The sequence below is a fragment of the Zonotrichia leucophrys genome, chromosome 2 (genome assembly GCF_028769735.1).
Source record: "Zonotrichia leucophrys gambelii isolate GWCS_2022_RI chromosome 2, RI_Zleu_2.0, whole genome shotgun sequence".
Lineage (NCBI taxonomy): Eukaryota > Metazoa > Chordata > Aves > Passeriformes > Passerellidae > Zonotrichia > Zonotrichia leucophrys.
This window is the reverse complement of record NC_088171.1, coordinates 81,484,159-81,502,982: the sequence shown is the minus strand read 5'-3', so window position 1 is coordinate 81,502,982 and position 18,824 is coordinate 81,484,159. Positions and strand designations below refer to the sequence as shown.

Here is an 18,824-nt window from a genome sequence, read left to right as displayed (position 1 = left end):
AAAAAATCTGCACATTCAGTTGCATGAGGAATAATTTAACTTGGAGAATAAGTGACTAAAAAACACATTTAAAAAACCCCTCAACTACCTGCGGATTAGATTTTTCAGCTACCTCTTTTGAAAAGAGACTACAAGAATGATCTCAAACAAATGCTAAAAATAACCAGGGACCCTGGAAGAAGAGTGGAGAAAAGACTCAGAGTGAAGAGGCATTATGATATTTTTTGACCAAGCAGGCATCACAGGAAACAAATTAGTCAAAAATGTGGAAGAGATGAAAAGAAGAGATCCACTTGAAGGTCTGGAAATACCATTCTAATAGTGGGAAGTGACACCTGTTTTACAGACAGGTCTGACAAATGTTCTTCTCACATGAAGTCATCCAAATGTTTCAGTCTATGAGTGAGTGCAAATATAAAATATCTGACTTGACCTTTTTTCTGCAGTGCAACCTATGACATCTGCCACTTGAATGCAAATATAATGAACATGGTAATATGAACTATTTCTTTGAATAGTTAACTATCATTTTCATTTGGATGACTGTGATGCTGATGACACTTCATAAATTTCAATAATTCTTTATCCAAACCTAGGGGTTTGATCACAGTTTGTACTCTTTGTGTTGCAAAACAGAAACACTGTGTAACATCTGCTCTGCAGAGAGATGTGATGGAATGTCCTGCTGTGGTTTGTGCCAAAACTCAGCAGGTTGGGAGTTTACTGTTTTGAAATAGTTGTCCCTATACACCCCCATCACCTAGAGCTGTTATCTGACCTTTTTCTGCCTTTTTCCTTCAAAGCAACAAGGAAGTCCTAGAACATTTCTGAACTGCTACAATCCTTAACATCCTGTCTGTGAATGCAATAAAATATACACAAAAATGTAATTGCTTTCCCTTTGTGAGTCTTCAGTTTCTCTGATACACATTTACAGCAGGATAAAGGACATGCTCTTCACATTGATGCATTCAGAAGTACTCCCAAGAACAAATGGTGTTATCACAGATGTGCAATGTGTCATTTGATGGGTTGCAGCAGAATGACCTGTTTTGTCATGAAGAATTAGGTGATATCACCCATTCATCAGGAAGTTTTCAGTATAGTTTCCATTTGTAGTTTCTTTTAGACATCATTTTGACGACTTCAAAAGGCTAACACAGGGAAAAGGGAAAAGGCTAACACAGAGAAACTACCCAAGATAATTCAAGAAATAGTGAAGAGAAGGTCGCACAAAATAAATCACTTTTAACAAGCAAAAAGCTTGAAGAAATAATTTGATATTTGAAGAAAAGGCAGCATCAAACCAAGAAAAGACCTGTCATGTCAGCCTACACAGCCCTACTCTTAAAAGAAGTATAAAGCCCAAAGGTGGTACACAGGTGCAACACAGCTGGAACAGACATTCCAAGGAGTGGGGTGTGCTGGAGGTTCAGAAACCAGGGGTGATCATAGGGATCTGAAATGCAATGACCTTGCACTCCCTCATGCCAACCATAAACAGCCCCCACTGTGGGAATCTAGTAACATCAATGTACTAACATCAATTACTTGATGGCTGTTCCTCACAATTAAAAATAATTCATCATACCATGACCCAGCCCCCTCTGACTGGCATGACAGAAATGGAACAAAATGAAACCTTTGTCTCAGAGAGTGAAGGCCTTATGGTAGGAAATAAACAGAAACAAGTCAGAAAACACAGAGAAACACATGTGTTTGCAGTTCTGGTGATCTCTGAAGTCAAACAGCAGAAGCCATTCCAAAATTATAGATTTCCACGCTATACAATCAAATAAAGGTATTCATGAGGAATTCTTATGGTTTTGCTAAGATGTGCCTGAGAATATGAAGAGCAATTTCCAGAATATGTCACATATTGCAGTTAAAAAGGGAAACTCATCACATCTTGCACACTTACAGACTTTGTTCAGGAATAATTTTAGTAAACAGTAAGCTTCAATCGGGAATTTGACTGAAATTTCTGTAGATAGAAGGAGTCTTTGAAGCCACTATACAATACTGTTAGATAGGTAGTCAAATGAGATTATAATTATGTACTGTTCATTCTGCAGTCTAAAAACAATATGACTCCTTTAAAGAAGGCAAATGACACCACAAAATGCAAAAATTCAATTAAACACCAAAAGATGTTCAAGAACACAAATCAGGGCTTAAAAATTAATAAAAACAGAGGAGATGGAGCTGTGAGGACCTGTCCTGATTAAATACTATCTATAACATGCATTTAGACAGGAAAGACTTCTGCTTAGGCAAGAAAATAGTATTTCAATATAAGCTGCCAAGATACCTCCTCTATTTGTCCTTCATGAAAAGACTACCCCATATCTTCCCATTTGGATTTGTCTCCTACTCTTTGGACATTACTCCTTAAAATTAGGTTGCTTGTCTTAATGGTTATGCAGGTCAGGGATTTTCTGTCAATATTCTGATAACAAGTTCACTTGCACCAGTCATGCACACATATTTATTCTTAGATTGCAACCAGCATTTGTTTCTGATGAGAAGAAGTGAACTTGCAGAATTAAGACCACAGGAACTAGAGGACCTATTGATTTTTATTTTTTTTTTGCCCACCTAATTTAAAAGACAGCATGTAAAAAACCAAACAGATTTGAACTTCTTGTTCTCCTGCTTTCATATAGGAAATGAAGAAAGGTCACAAGCACATGTAAGAAAAGATGTACATGTTGGAAAAATATGATACAAGTAATGTCAGAGTGGATGATTATCCATGTTTAAATGACTTTCTGGAGGGCATGAGAACATTCACTGCAATTAAATGAAATGGATGAGAAACCTATGTATTTGAAAAGGCTTTTATAACACATGGAACAAGTAACAAACAAGTTGCAATAAGCCCAAAAAACGGACTTCTTTGGCCTATAAAAAAATAAAAGAAAACTCAAAAAAAGCCTTCCAGACCCTCAGAAAACTCAGAGAAGGAATTGGAAGGAGGGGATCATGTTTCCTATTTTAAAGTTTACTTAATGTGCTTCTCATAAGACAAAGGAAGAAGCTATGTTACTTATCAAATTGAAGAATAGACTTCTAAAAATAGGCTCATCTTGCTCCCTAAAAACTTACAGCCAAACTAAGGAGCAGCACAGAACTTACCTGATAGAGTTGGAAGACTGAATGGACATATATATATATATCTGTGTTTGCATACATATATATAAAAATATATATACATACATACATTTATCACTTTAATGTCCACCTCTTCAAAATAAGATTAAAGGCATAAAGTTAGGACTATTCAGAGTCTACCCTCTGACAGATTTCAGCATTACAGCTTGCAAGCAGTAAAGGACTAGATACTGATGAGACAGAAGATGAGAAAATATCTGTCAGGCACTGTTTTATGCAAAGCTGGTGTTTTATCATAATTTCCACATACAGTCCGTAGATGCTTGTAAGTGTACTGCTGTCACTGATATCCCTTCTTCAGATACAGTGTGCACCTGCCGAAAGAAGATCTATGTTTCGCACACAAAATCCAGTTTATATTAAGTTTTCTGTTGATTTATAATAATAGGCCTTCAGCCACAAGTTAGATGCAGTTATCCTTGTAAATACTTACACTGTGAGATGGAGGGTGCCTACACTGAGCTTAATGCTCAGATCTATGAAGGGATTAATCAGAGAGGTGTTGGGGCTCAGTGACCCCAGCAATGCAATAAACACCGATCACAAAAAAAATCTCACATGGAGAACAAACATCCCCACAGTGAAATTCAGAGAAGTGCTAGCACCCTGGGCTAAGCACCCAAGCCAAGGCTACAATGAAATACTTGCTTCTACTTTGAACTCATATCTGAAAAAATTTATCCCGGACGTACTGTTTAAAAATAGAGAGCGATGAAAAAAATGTGAAAAAACCACATGGCAGCTTGGACAGTGAGGATAATTTCTTATTTAAAGCACATTCAGAGCACATTTATCTAAGTGGATGTCTATCTATTTTGTCCCTCTCAAAGGTGACTCGTGGATTATGCACACAGAGATAGAGGTGGGCTTGGGATCCTTCCCAAGGTACTCCCAGGAGAAAAGATCTTCAGCAATGCTTGCATATAGATACAGTCCCAGTGTGGACATATTTACAAAGAAAAATGAAATTTTGCCTTCTCTCCGAAATTGGGAGGAAGAGAGCACTATGTCTAGTACTGATCACCATTTTTTTACTAAAAAGAGTCTTCCTGGAAAAAAAAACTGATCAGCATTTTTTGACTAAAAGGAGACTTCCTGGGAAAAAAAACTAAGACTGATTAGACAAAAGACTAAATTGTGTTCATTTACACACATGTAAATGTGCATGCATGTTCATACACTAGGGGAAAACAAATGAAGCGAAGATAATCTCAGTATTAACATTACCCAGAACAAACTTCTCTCTATGCCCACAGCAGACAATAAAATAAGTGAACACAGCAAGGAAGAGTCAGTCTGAGTATTAGAAAAAAAATAAGAATATTCAGACATGAAAATCTGTGGTAGAATCACTAGTATTGGAGACAGCTAGAACAGATCAGCTGATCATCTGCTAGCTTGAAACATATAGCTGAAGTCCACCTAGGTGGGGGGAAAATCTGTTATGGAAGGAGGGTGAATTATTTGGCCTCCTGAGACGTGTTCTAGCCCTATCTTTTTATTGATGATGAAGGAAACACAATGCTGAAGGAGAGCCTTGCTGCAAGAAATATTAGGAACATTTTGTTTCAGTGACTGATTCCTAGCTCAGTAGAGTTTGTTTTTGTGCAGTGGTGAGGTTGTATGAATGAAAAATGTTGGTTTAGCTAACCTGGAGACCTCTTCTTGTGACAATTTGTCAAACATACACAAAACTTGCAGCAGGACCTGGAAAAACTTAGTCATGTGATCAGATAGCCTTAAATAATTCATGTGTCCACAAACAGCGGCCAAATCTTCCTATGTCTGCCTGGAATTTTGGCACAGTACATAATGTAAGCCCCTAGTCTCCACAAATCAAGCAGTAAAAAACCAAAATATCCATTGGCTAAGCCACAGAATCCTCTCTAAAGCCGCCATACATGAGTTACCAAATAAGTGTCCATTCTCAGGAGCAAAGTGTCTCCATTTTGGAATATAGCCCAGGTGAAGTCTCCTGAAGGATGTAAGCATTGAGGGATGCAGTCCAGTCACATTTATTATAGTCAGTTTTTCAGCCCCACTACAGGAAATTTATTTGTCCCTGGAATCACCATTTGGTTTCTGGGTACATTGCAAGTGCCTTCAACTAGGCCCAAAGGAAAAAGTGCTCTAAGATTATTAGATATTTTTTGAAAAAGCAATGTTGATATTCTTCACATTGTAGAGCAAAAAAAGTGCAATTCATTTTTGCAGAAATATACCCCTTTTATTAGCTGGATATTTGACTGCCCTAAACACATTTGATCTAAAATTATTGTCTTTTCTATTGAAGCCTGTTAGAGATCAAGAGGTATTTATGGATAATTTCAAACACCTACTCAAAGAAAGTTACTTTATATAATGTTTCTGCTTTAGCTGGAAGAAGAGACAGCAGTCTTAATCTAAAGCAGATTTTGTCACTTTTCTCTGTGCTCCTCTGTGCATTGATGAGGAAATTTTGCTGAATTCCAGCCTTAGGACAGGCCTTTCCTCCAGGAGCAAAATGACATGCCTAACTTAGGGCCATGAAAATGACTGCAATGTCTCATCAGTTTGAGCTTCCTCCAGCGTGAATAAGGGATTGATTATGCTGATTAACATAAAATGCCCTTAGATCCATATTTTATAATAAGCCTTATTTGAAAACAATTCACTTTATTCCCATTGGACAAATCAATATATTATATTTTATGGGGAAATTCATGGAAGAATTTGTTTCCACTCTATTTTTTCTTCAGTTTTCATATGTCATATCTAGATTGTAAAACTCTCAGCCGCATTTATCTACTGATAAGTGACTACCCATTTTTCCAAAGCTAACTCGTTTTCACAACGTAACTGTTGCCACTTTCCTTCAGCTGTATTTGTGGGAACCAGAAAAACCTAGTGCTCAATGCTCATTTAAGCTTACTGCTTTTCTAACTAATCTAGGAAAGTGAGAATTAGATTTCCATATGTCTAATATAGCTTGTTTTTTTGTAAGAAGAGAGTTTTCAAGGTCTTAACTCTAGATTTTTTAAATATTTAGAAGTAAAATTAAGGAAAGATAGGATTACATAATAAATAAACATCATCTTTAAGGCATCTGAAGCTTTCTCTTAGCTCCAGTCTTATGCACAGAATAAGAAAACTTTCAATTAATTGAGTTCCTTGCCTCTATGTTGTATCCAAGGTTAAAATAAATATCTATACAGAGAAGTACTACCACACCCTACTCAAGTCTATTTTATGTTTTTACCCAGCCACAGCTTATATTTTATAATGAAATGCAGTACACCAGTAATGATGCATGTTCAAATAGAACTTGGAGAAGTGGTAAGCAAAATTGCTTGTGACTTGCTGCAAGGTTAGAACAAAATCTAATTAATTGCTTATTAAACTGTTCATCGTGGTTATGCATAAACAACCAGGATTTGCATATACATTCACTCTTCAGGTTTAATTTAAGCCCAACAATCACACTCGCTGGAGTATAAAAAATGTAAAACCTATATGAGGTTAGATAGCAAATAGGATAAGTATGGTACATTTCTTGATTCCCCTACTGGTAAAACAACCAAATAGAAACAAAAAACCTGTCATAGAGTATTTGCAACTTGTTAATTTAGACACAAGTTTTATTGGTCATGGCTCCAGCAGTAGAAGCCATCCTTAATTAACAATGCCGAAAACATACTGAGAAAATGAAATTAATTTAATTATTATTTAATTTTATCATAAAATTTATTATATAATTAATTTAATTAATTTAATTTTGAGAATTTCCCTGACAGTTGTACATTATTCTATCCAATAAGTCCAAAAAAGTGTTAATAACACTTTAAAAAGTGTTACAGTTTAAAAAGTGAGACAGTGTGGACCAGCACTTGATCTGCAAAAGTAAAATTACTAGAGAACTGAGTGAAAAAGAAGATGAAAAATAGAAAAACCACTAGGTAGCTCAAACTTCACAAGAAAATGCAAAATTAGTCTACACAATAAAAACAAGATGATGCAGCATTTTTATATGATTTTGAAGTTTTTTACACATTTAAATATTAACAAAGTAGAATAACACAACTTTCATACAATCATCAACACCTTCATTAGGTAGAAAATAATATAAATAATGCATGAACAATCCATTAAAATCTTTCTACTTCCAAACATTATTGTATCTTATAGGCAGTAAAAATATGAAAGTCAGTTACATGAGCACTTATCATTTACACTGATTAAGGCACTGTCATTTTATATTCTGGATCTATATAATTAGGTAAGAAGTTGTAAAATATAATCCCATGCTCTGTGGCAGTGTAATTAGGAGTAAGTACATAAATGAGTTTTGCATGCTTAAGTGTTAATTATTTTTAATTACTAATCAATTAACGCCTTTTTATCTTGTTTTTCAAAAGAAAGGCCATAAAAGATTTTTCATTTTCTTATTAAATCAATATTCTATAAACTCTTTTAATGCTTACTTATAAAAAGTGGTTTTACCCATTTTTCTTATTAATATCTTTTACCATAAAGAGCCCTAGCACAGTCAAAATTACTATTGAGGAGAAAAATTTAAAGATTATAAATGAGGCACCAGGCCCTACTACCCAGACAGTAACATCACATATTTTCCCATAATGGTTACTTAGAACCTTGTAACACTTTGCAAATCACAGCTTCTAACAACTGTCAGCAACTAGCAGGCACTGTCCAAAAAAAAAAATATATAAATCAAAACAAATTGACAGCTATCAGAGCAGCAGATGTGCAGTTCAAAATCTCTGATTTCCTAGTAGTCGCCGGAATCTTCCTCCTCATCCGAACCCACCCCCTATTCAACAACAACCAAACCGCCCTAACCCTGTGCTTATGTTTAGGAGCCTTATCCACATTATTTGCAGCCACATGCGCCCTCACTCAAAACGACATCAAAAAAATTATCGCTTTCTCTACTTCAAGCCAACTAGGCCTAATAATAGTCACAATCGGATTAAACCTCCCCGAACTAGCCTCCTTCACATCTCAACCCACGCATTCTTCAAAACCATGCTCTTCTTATGCTCAGGCTCCATAATTCACAGCCTAAATGGCAAACAAGATATCAAAAAAATAGGAGGAATTCAAAAAATACTCCCCACAACCACCGCATGCCTCACCATTGGAAACCTCGCCCTAATAGGAACACCATTCCTAGCAGGATTCTACTCAAAAGACCAAATCATCGAAAGCCTAAACACATCCTACCTAAACACCTGAGCCCTACTCCTAACCTTACTAGCCACATCCTTCACTGTGGTATACACGATCCACGTGACCGTATTAATACAGACCAGCTTCATTTAAATTCCGCCCTGAACCCAAATAAATGAAAACAACCCCACAGTAACTTCTCCAATTACTTGCCTTGCTCTAGGATGCATCCTGGCAGGATTCCTCATCCCCACAAAAACCCCTCCAACAACTATACCACTTTCCATTAAAATAACTGCCCTAGTCGTAACAGCCCTAGGCATCATTTTAGCCCTAGAAATTTCAAAAATAGCCCAAGCAAACCCCTCTCTCAAAATTCTCCATATCCCTAGGATGCTTTAACCCTTTAATCCACTGCCTCAGCATAACTAATTTCCTCAACGGAGGACAAAGCATTGCCTCTCACCTAATTGACCTTTCCTGATACAAAATACTAGGTTCAGAAGGACTAGCCAGCCTACAGCTAATAGCAACCAAAGCTGCCACCACCCTCCACTCCAGCCTAATCAAAGCTTACTTAGGATCATTAGCCTTATCCATCCTCACCATCCTCATATCCACATACAGAAACAACCAATGGCCCTCAACCTTCGTAAAAACCACCAAATCCTGAAAATCATCAACAATGCCCTAATCGACCTCCCAGCACCATCAAATATCTCAGCATGATGAAACTTTGGATCTCTATTAGGTGTTTGTTTAATTACTCAAATTGTCACAGGTCTTCTGCTAGCTCCACAGCAGACACCAACCTAGCCTTTTCCTCCGTCGCCCACATATGCTGAAACGGGCAATTCAGCTGACTCAATATAGTATATTTTGGGTGGAGAAGGCTGTGGAGAACGAAGTAACATGAAAAGCTTCTAACTCTCTCCAAGCACTAAGTAGACAATGAGGTTTCTTTCGAATACTCTGCAGCACAGTACACCCAACACCAGTCAAAGCTGGAGCACTGCTCTCATCTACAATGCCAGTGTCTCTGTTTAGGCATCCCAGAGCAGTGACATTCTGAAATTCTCTTGCACATGATAACCACAGTTCACACAAACTGCCTCTGTGTGCCTCAAAGAGCACCTGTACCATTTTCTGTTAGTTTGTCCCTCAATGTGTCTTAACACCAATGAATAAATAGAAAATTTAGCAAAGTACTAGAAGAACCTGGAGTTTGATGGAGAAACAAGGTTCAACAACCTATAAGAGCCTCCAGAACCACTATCTTTTATAATAGTTTGTAATCTCCAACAACTTAACACTTTCACTGAGGGGGTTATTTATTTATTTTTCTCACAAAAATTAAGGAATTAATGAGCATTGCCTTGCCTTACATTAGTAAAATGAAAACTTTATTGCCTTTCCATGTTTTAATGTCAAAGCTTGGCACAGCAGAATTTACTAGTGGTGGACTCATTCTTGATCATGACCCCACTTCTATAGACATAATTCACAAGTAATTTCCATCCCTCTTCCTGTTTTGCTCACTTCAGCTCAGCAGCATGGCAAGCACCTTAACATTTTTTCTGATGAGCATAGCTTTCTAATTAAAAAAAAAAAGGGCAATTTGCTAAATGTAAGGGCTTTGAAATTCTTCTACTGACCACATTTATCCTTCCTTACAATATTTTAAGACCGTTTGGAACAGCAGCACGATCATGAAACACAACATGCCTTAAATTGACATGTCTGAGACACAAAAAGTTTCAAAACTCATTTACATGTACTAAACTAGTGCATGCCTACAATAAACATTTGACAGGCTTGGCAGAGCTGACTAAACTTTGCCTCTGCTCTGGCTCTCCCCAGCCTCTCTCAGTTTCTGTTATCCTTTGTGAGTGATGCAGGCTATTGTATGAAATCAAAGGGCTACAAAGATGGCATACAAAATAATTCAAAGCAAGCAACTTACTTGCTTTTAAAGTAGGCTGTGCTATTTTGTTGAAAGAGAAAGCCCTTACAAACCAGTATTTTTCCCTCTGCATGGGAAATAGACATTACGGTTTTCTACCTTAACCATGTCAGACACAGAACTTACAGACACTTACAGCATCATTAATTTATTATTTAGGTTTCATTGACAGGCCCAAGAAGATTCAAAACACAGCATAAATGTTTTGTGTAGATATTCAATTGCCAGTATTTCCTGGTTGGGAATTTCTTTAGAATGGAGCACATTGCTTCTGCATCTTCTTTAACACCATGATTTGGATAAATAGCAGAGGTCCAGTGATTATTCAGTCAAATGAAAAGGCTAAATGGCCTCTTAGGATAAAAAAAAGGGCAGAGAGCACCTAGCCTCTTTATTTTTGGCATATGTGGACACACTCCTGATTCCAGAACAATGATTTAACCATGTGAATTTCGCTGTGTGACTAACACAGTTTAGTGAAACAATCATTCCGACTCTACCAGAGGGAAAAATAACTTTATAAAAGAGAGATTATGCATCAGACACCAGACAAAACACCCATCTAAAACAGGTTAGGGCATACTAGTGGAAGAGGCTAGCAGAGTCTGTTTTCATCTGCTGCATTACACAGGTCATAGGATCTGGCTGTGATATATTACATCTTTTGAACAGTAAGTCTCAACTAAAAAACTCTATATGTGACTTTGACACAGGAGAAGAGAAGTGGTATGGAGAAAAAAATAATTTTTAAAATTGTGAGGATATTAAAAAGGGATTTGACAAAGGACCAGGGGAGCAGAAGGTAAAACAGGCAAAAGGAAAGAAGGTTATACACCAGGAAAAGTGTAAGTGAATGAGGAAGGAGCATCAGTCAAAACAAAGCACAGAGAGCTGGAGAAGGATAGATACAGATGGCATTTAGTCCTTGATACAGTGAAAGAACATCTCCAATGTACTGAATGAGTTCTCAGTAGTTCAAGAACCTCTTGCTCTATGTTAGGTACTTCATGGTGAGCTGGCATATTTCTTGGTTGGACCATCATGGCTGTTCCAAAGGGCCTCCAGTGTCTGAGGAGTTATTCTGGATTAATTTCCTCTGAAAGATATCTAGCTCATGTGCATCATGATCACTCTGAAAACTAAGATCATTGTGAATAGAGAGACAGGAAGGAAGGTTGCTTCAGAAATGTATTTTCCTGCTTGATAAGTGATTGCTAATGTAAACACAGCCTCAGAGAGCAAGATCAATGTTCAACTATTGTCTGCTTAAAATGCTGACACCTAAACACAGAGGAAAACCAATATAAATGCTTGGAGGGGCATATATTGATGCAGCCCCTAAACAATTAACCCCAATTTGATAACTTCATGGCAATAAGTTTCTTAATTGGAAAATAAAGTGCTATTGTCTTGTAATCATGGCTGGATACAGGAAGTTCTCTCATCATACATCAGTTAAATAGACCCAACCACAACAGCCCTAAATTATGTAAATATAGGTATTGTCTCAGGAAACATTTGAAGCCTATTTGGAAGGTCTAAATTACTTCAGTAGTGAGGCTGAAAATCACTCAAGCATGCAGAATAAAAACTCTGCACTCACTGAGCTGAGATCACACTATTGTTAAAGCAGAACTATAAATATGAGTTGAATGTTGGCACCAAGTCACACAATCTGAAAAATCCTTAAATGAGAAATGCAGCAAATTCTTCCTTAACCATTTAAGGCTATATGATAAAGTATAGGCACTGGTTCATTTTCCAACAATTTCCAAATCTGAATATCTTGTCCTCAAAATATCCTCAGATACTTGCAAAGCCCAAACCAGTAAACTCCAATTGCAAAATTTAAACATGGTCATAGCCAGGGCTCAGAGTGAAGGTCTGGCATGAATTCCATGCTCCTGACCTATTTCAGAGCATCAGTTTGCCAGTCTAATGAGTTTATTTACCTTGATTCAAACAGCAGTAAAGGGAATTAGATAATATCATATAAAGAACTATTACACTTCAGCTTTTATATTGTGTTTGCAAGAAAAGGATAAAGATTCATTGTCAAAGTATTGTGTTGGAGAGAGACAATTACAGTGAGCTCTTGAGATCTCACAAAGCAATAAACAATACACCTAAATGAGGAAATCCTGGAGGTAAAGTGATACTGTCATAGCAACTGACTACCAGGAAAACTGACCTGACTTTTGCAGCACCAGCTGCCCAGAACTGAAGAGAAACTCCAAGATACACCAGACATATGTCTCCCATGCCCCTGAACAGTCAGAGACGTGCAAAGATGAATAAATACAGTAGCATTTTTCACAATAGCCTAAATGCTGTTAAACATTTCTGCTGCATAAAGTACAATGAGCTGAACAAAATACAAATCATTTTAATTTTGACTCTAGCCAACGAGCTTCAGAGCACACACTGTGCACAAACTACAATTCCTAATGCTTTACAGCTGGCAGTGAAATGATCATTTGCAATAGGCACAATTACAGGACTACTCATTCATTAGGCACAGTCATTGTCAGACAGTTATGAGGAAGCCCTTCTCCTAGCAGCAGCAGGGATTTTTAAAAGTCTGGAGAGCTGACAATCCTCCTTTTTCCAAAGGTTGTTCAGGAGCTCCTCAAAATTTGGAGCTCATGAGTCCACAAACAAGCCTCTGAGGAAGTCACCTGGAGATCCTCCAGTTTATTTCCTTTCCCAGAGAAACACTCCTGCATACAGAATTCCCATGGAGCTCTATCTTGTTCCTCAGCTACCACATCACACTCATGGAGGTGAATACAGGACAATAAAGACATAAGATGAAAAAAACCAACCTGTCTCTCTGGAGATGATTTAATTTTATCTTTTTTTTTTTCTTGGAAGGTAAAACATGAATTTTAAAGCCTCATTAGATAGAGGAAGACTTGACTCTGACCTTTTCACATTTTGGAACAAAGATTTGCACTCTTGATTAGAATGATACTGTTATCACCTCCCATTCCTAGTTGTGCATGTCAGTCCTGATTTTTTTCCTGAAACCTCTGCAGAAAGCCAGCTACCAAATGTATGCATGCAGCATTCATATATGACATCAACATATGCAACAGATACAAAAGCACATTAAAACTGCTTTTATAAAAACTGAATTTCCTTCCCAGCGTAATACGAAAGCCACTGCTTTTTTCTTCAGTTACTATCAGTTTCTTTCACTTTGTTGAACTCTGCCACATGTGGAAAGATAAATTATGTATTGATTTTTCCCTCTGTTTAATAGCCTCATGAACAAAGAGGCAGTAGTGTTGAAAATGGTGCTTCTGGGACAGAAGGGACATCACCTGCAGAGCATTTTGAATCACAGCTCCCTTTTGGGTGTTTTTTCTGGAGTTAACAGACTTATCACCACAGAAGGCCACTTCCAGAAAGTGCATTCTGCTGATTGCTCCTCAAATTGGAGCAAAGGAGAGCCATATGCATCTATCTAGTTCTTCTGCCAACAGTACAGCACAACTAATGGTCCTTTCCTGCCTCTGTCCCACTCCCTTTGCTCCTTCATACATTTTATGGCAGCACACCACTCTCAGTGTTGTTGCTTTGTGGCTTCTCCCATAGCTGATATCTTTTACGTGCCTATAAAAACTATCCTCCTGGTAGAGCTGCCCCAAGAAATGCATCACTGGCAATTTCAGCCTTAGGTGAGCAATCACTTCACCATAATTCACTGTGCCATGCACAACTATAACTACTATAGGTTACTTCTTTATTGAGCACTACAAATCCTTCTGCTACTAACGGCAGAGTTTTCAGCATGCAGCAGTCAAACAATATTTCACTTCTCTCCTCTTCAAGCACATTTTGTGATGGTGAGTTAATTCAGCTAAGTTAACTAACACCAGGAGAATAGCTCCCTCAAGATATTTTGTTATTTCTTTTTTGAAGTCCCCAGCCAGAACAGAGATCAACGATGCTGGAGGGTGTGTGAAGAAAACAAAAATTGTTTATTAAGACATGCTACCACTAAAGAGCTTCCACAGAGTATTAGGCTCTACTCCAAACACATACTAACAATGTCAATCATCATTTGGTCCACAAACTAAATAATAACACATATTCCAGCAGGAGCACTCCATTTCTTATCAACATTTAAACACCCAATTTCTCCTTCTTGTTGAAACATAAAAAACTCTAAATGTTTCACAAAGGATTATTTCAGCTATCTGGATTTCTGATCAGGAACTGGCAGCAAAACAAAGACCTTAGTAGAAAGGGTAAAAAGAATTTACTAAAACAAATATAGATACAATTTTTGAGAAAACAGCAGAGTACTTTAGAATTTTATCTCACTGAAAACATTCTACATATCATATTTGAACATTTTTTTCAAGTGAAATGTGTGGCTACATTAAAGAAAAAATTTCTGTCCAAAACAAAAATCTTCCCATACAAATACAAAATTTAACTGCTACCCCCTCAAAAACAAACAAACAAAAAAACAACCAAAAAACCCCAAACAAACAAAAAATAAACCAAAAAAACCCACCACAACAACAAAACCAGAAAAAAAAAAAAAACAGAAAACCTTCCCAGGACAGAGGCAAATTTAGGTGACCTCAATGGCTTTTTCAATCTCTATTTAGGGTTCAGGCCTCTTTTTTATATATGTGTTCTGAATGTCTGAATATTTCAAAATATTTTATTTGGGAAAACTCTAATAAAAGTCACATAAGAAAAATCCACAGCAAGATTCAATGTTACAGTTAACAAGGACAAGCTCCATCCCATTATGCCCATCATTAATAGGTGTGTGGATTCTTTACCCTCTGAAGAGAAGCCTGCTACATCTCTCATTTCTCCAGAAGAACCCTAAGCAATGGGTTTAGTCTTTCCTACTCATATGTGATGGCTGTTTGAGGAGCCAGTGAACAGGTGCCTGCCAGCAGCACTGGGGCACTGCATTACTGGTGTGATGCATTGCTGCTGTAATGCAGAGAGCATCACCCCCAGCATGCCCCAGCCCTGGAGGCGTGCATACCAGTTTGGTCAGAGGGCCCAAGTGACACTCTGTGTTTCAGACATCTGTTAATGCCCCTCTCTGCAGGCCACTGGACTCTCCTTGACCTCCTGTTTCTGGCATGGAGTACTATATTACCCTTGCTTTTATTACAAGTAAACAAAATAAACAGTCTGTGTAAGGCTGCAAAAAAACATTTCAGTCACCAAAGCATTTCCTTGATTTCTCAGTCAGCTTCTATTTATTTTTTCATGTGGTTTTTTTTTTCCATTTTCTGTACTGGGTCCTCAACCCTGCTTCAGCAGTTGACTTGGACAAAACATTGATGCACACAATTCTACCTACAGCCTTCTAGGGAAGAGTTCGCAGTCCATTCCTCACAGCTCCTCAAACTCGTTCCTTTCTTCCTTAAAGCTCAGTCTCTGTCCCATAGGAGAGTTCATGTCTCTGTCCCATAGGAGAGTTCATGACTCTTCTGGAGAGTTTACAAACTGGGCAGCCCCCATCCCTTGAGCTCATCACAAGCAAGAGCATCCCACTGCAAAGCTTTGTGTGTGTCACTGCAAACCCACTCACTTGCTGGTTTCTCCAGAGTTCATTTGAGGATTTCCTTATCACTTACAAGAAACTTGTTTATAATTTGTGGGAGATTATGCAATAGGCAGTGGGGGTCTTTGAATATGTCAAATATTCTGCCTGTCCTAAAAAAAATATGATTGTGGCCTTGAATAAAACTAAAGCCTCAGCTCTGTCCTCTACACAGAACAGAGCCAACTATGTATACACTATGTATACACTATGTATAAAGTAACTCCAAAAGCAAGACCAGATATTTTCTTTGTGAAACAAAGGCTATTGGTAGCAAAGAAACAGTCAAAGTACGAGGCCAAAACATAATATGGAAGAAAACGGTGTGTCCAGTGGTGTGTTTGTGCAGAACAAAAGAGGGCAAACACAGCTTCCTTCCAGCTCCTGCCCCAAAACTGGCTTCTGTGCTCATTACCCACTAATGGTCATTGGCTTTCCATAGAAGGTGAAGTAACTACGCATATCTTCAAATTTAAAGGTTTAAGACATCTGAATTCTTATGCAGTCATGAGCTGTTCCCTTCTCCCTGCTTTAATAGTGTGGATTTATTTCAAAACAAGACTGTAAGTCCAGTGACACATACTCCTGTCCTTGTGAAGAAAGTTGGCTTTAAGGTCGCCCATGGCATATTAGGATCCTCCCCCCAAGGAAAGGAGACAGGAGAGGATTCTGAGGTCTGTAACAGGAAAGGATTCCCTGTTACATTAAGCAAAGATGACTCAGAGACCACAAATGCTGATTTTGCTATAAACACTGCATCTATGGTAACATGTGGGAAAGGATTTGTGGTCTGCATCTGAATGTTTGAAAATTCAAGAGACACTGTTCTGTCATTTTTCTACCTTACATGTCCACTCACCCTGCACATTTCTGAAGGTCTAAATTACTGTGACAATGCTCAAATGCAGGGCTGGCTTTCATTTAATCAATACTATTTATATTAAAGTACTGAGGTACTGAACTCTTTATTTTAGCAGTCATCAACATGATAGTTAATACCTGTGTTGTGATGGCTTCTTCTGTTTGTGCAAAAAAGACTGTTTTATAAGTAGAGCAAAATGGAGAGAAGATAGGGAAACACACAGGCTGACAAATCCCTGATTGCTGAGATTTTTCTATCAAAAAGAAAAAAAAACCAAAACAAAATCAAAACAAACCTATTAAAATATTTCTGTTTTGCTCTTGTGCCTGAATATACAAAGGTAGATGTTATCTTACCTGTACTAGCAAATGTAAAGCTGTAAAGAACAATGTCCACTGATGAGTTTAGGGAAATATTCTGCACTATTTTTCAGGTTGAAAAATACTTTATTCCACAAATATTTGAGTGAATGGCAAGGTACATCAAGTATGTAAAAGCAGCATATCTGAGGGTCATGGAATTAACCATTAGAAAAACTAGGGCACCTAAGAGCACAGTACTACAAAAACAATTTTGTGTAGTTTATACAAGTGTAGACCCTACCAAAATTCATGTGAACCACAGCTAGAAGGCTGAAAGCAAATCTACTGACATTTTGCTCTCCCCCACTTTTAGACATCCCATATCCAGTTCAGCAATTGATTTAAGTATCACTTTGTCATGACCCAGTTTAAAATGATGAAATTCCAAGAGATTCACTACATCCATCACCATATTAAAAAATAACAATTTCACAGAGTTTCGTGTTGACCTGTGTGTTTCATGTGCAACATAATTTTACCTGTCAGGGAACTACTGAGTGAGAAGTCAACACCGACACAAAACACACAATCCTACAGCATTAAACCCTATTTACTTTCATTTCTGTTGAGGTTTATAATTGTTGCTGAGCTAGGTTTTTGCTGCTCTTTACCCCTGCCCCACCTCCTCAGAACTTTTTTTTTTAACTCCCAAAAAAATATAACAGACTTTGTGCAACAGTAAACATTTCAATATGCAGAAGTCAAAATAATAAGATAATACAAGGTTATTGTTCCCAGAACTATATTGATTTTACCACACTGAACACACTTTACAAATAATTGTATGCATATATTACTATAACAACAATTTTATATAAATCACTCATCATAGGCAAGCAATTGCTACTAGGGGAACCTTCATATTTTTTATTTACCCAACATTCTTTCTCTATATGGCTTAATTGTTGTATTAAAATAATTTAAATTTTCTCTGCTTTATGTTATAGTTTTACAATATACTGTGGCTTACTCTAATACACTCCACTATGGGGACTATAAAATATGGAGAATTTGGGATGTTTTTAGTAGAGAAGGTAAATTTTAGGAGCTTTCCCAAGTTCTCAGCAACAAGTGACTCGAAACTAAGAGTGAATTACCAATTAAAATTTGGGGCATTTCTGTCAAAACATACAGAAACACAGTTTCAGGAACTCTTCCAAAGCTTTTTAAAGGTTTAGAACATGTGTTCCACTTTATAACAATAAAAGCTCCTCAAAGCTGAAAGTTTGGACATAAAAGGAATTCAAATTTCCATTTATTCATCAAGAGTTAGGGTAAAAGGAGGAGGCAAAATAATACCACTTCTGGCAAATTAAGCAACTAATCTTTTAAGGAAGAATTACTATAAAGAACTTGCATCTCAAAATCCCAGATTCAAGTATTTACAAAAATTTCTCAAAAACAAAAACTACCATCATCAAACCAAATAACATCCCAGTTATATAACTTTGAAACTAAGATCATATGAATGGGATATTCCCGATAAAAAAGCAAATATTTGTAAAACGTGCATCCTCTCAGAAAGGAAAGAAAAAGGAATTCTCATCTGTGAAAGTCCAGTGAATAAGTCCATCATACTTACAAATACCCACTCCCTTGGTGAGGCTGTCCTGCTTATAGTCCTTCAATGCTGGTACCATGGAGGACTTCCAACTCTTGAAGCAGCTACTCAATGTCTAGCTGAAAAATAAAGGCCAAACCATCAGT

General features: G+C 37.3%; 1 long non-coding RNA gene across 1 annotated transcript in view; it reads right to left on the bottom strand.

Annotated features, from left to right (window-relative positions):
• Window positions 1-18,824, bottom strand: part of LOC135443221 (uncharacterized) — a 74,970-nt gene that overhangs the window by 13,862 nt on the left and 42,284 nt on the right. Inside the window, exon 3 of the long non-coding RNA XR_010438893.1 lies at window positions 18,700-18,797. This is a non-coding gene — a long non-coding RNA (uncharacterized LOC135443221). The remainder of the gene's footprint in view (window positions 1-18,699; window positions 18,798-18,824) is intronic.